We start from the raw sequence: 276 nt of genomic DNA, 5'->3' as shown, positions 1-276 counted from the left end.
GCATGGGATTTCCCTGCCCTGCCTGCTGCAGGTTTCCAGGGCTCCCAGTCGAACGCTGGAGCTGGGCGGCCGTGGGCTGTATCGCTGAGGTTTGAGCCTGCTGATGCTGGGTGGGCAGGGGGTGCTGCTGGCTTTGGAGAGCTGCCTGATTGTCCTGCCGGATTTTAAGCTGCTTTTCATTCTTTGACTGCGTTTTCCTGGGGAGAGGGGGCAGCCGTGCATGGAGGGGAGGCTGGCGGAGGGGGGGTTGGACGGGGCGGGGGAAGGCGCAGCACG

The sequence above is a fragment of the Fulmarus glacialis genome, unplaced genomic scaffold, assembly GCF_000690835.1.
Source record: "Fulmarus glacialis isolate BGI_N327 unplaced genomic scaffold, ASM69083v1 scaffold32258, whole genome shotgun sequence".
Lineage (NCBI taxonomy): Eukaryota > Metazoa > Chordata > Aves > Procellariiformes > Procellariidae > Fulmarus > Fulmarus glacialis.
Note: the sequence above shows the minus strand (reverse complement) of the source record.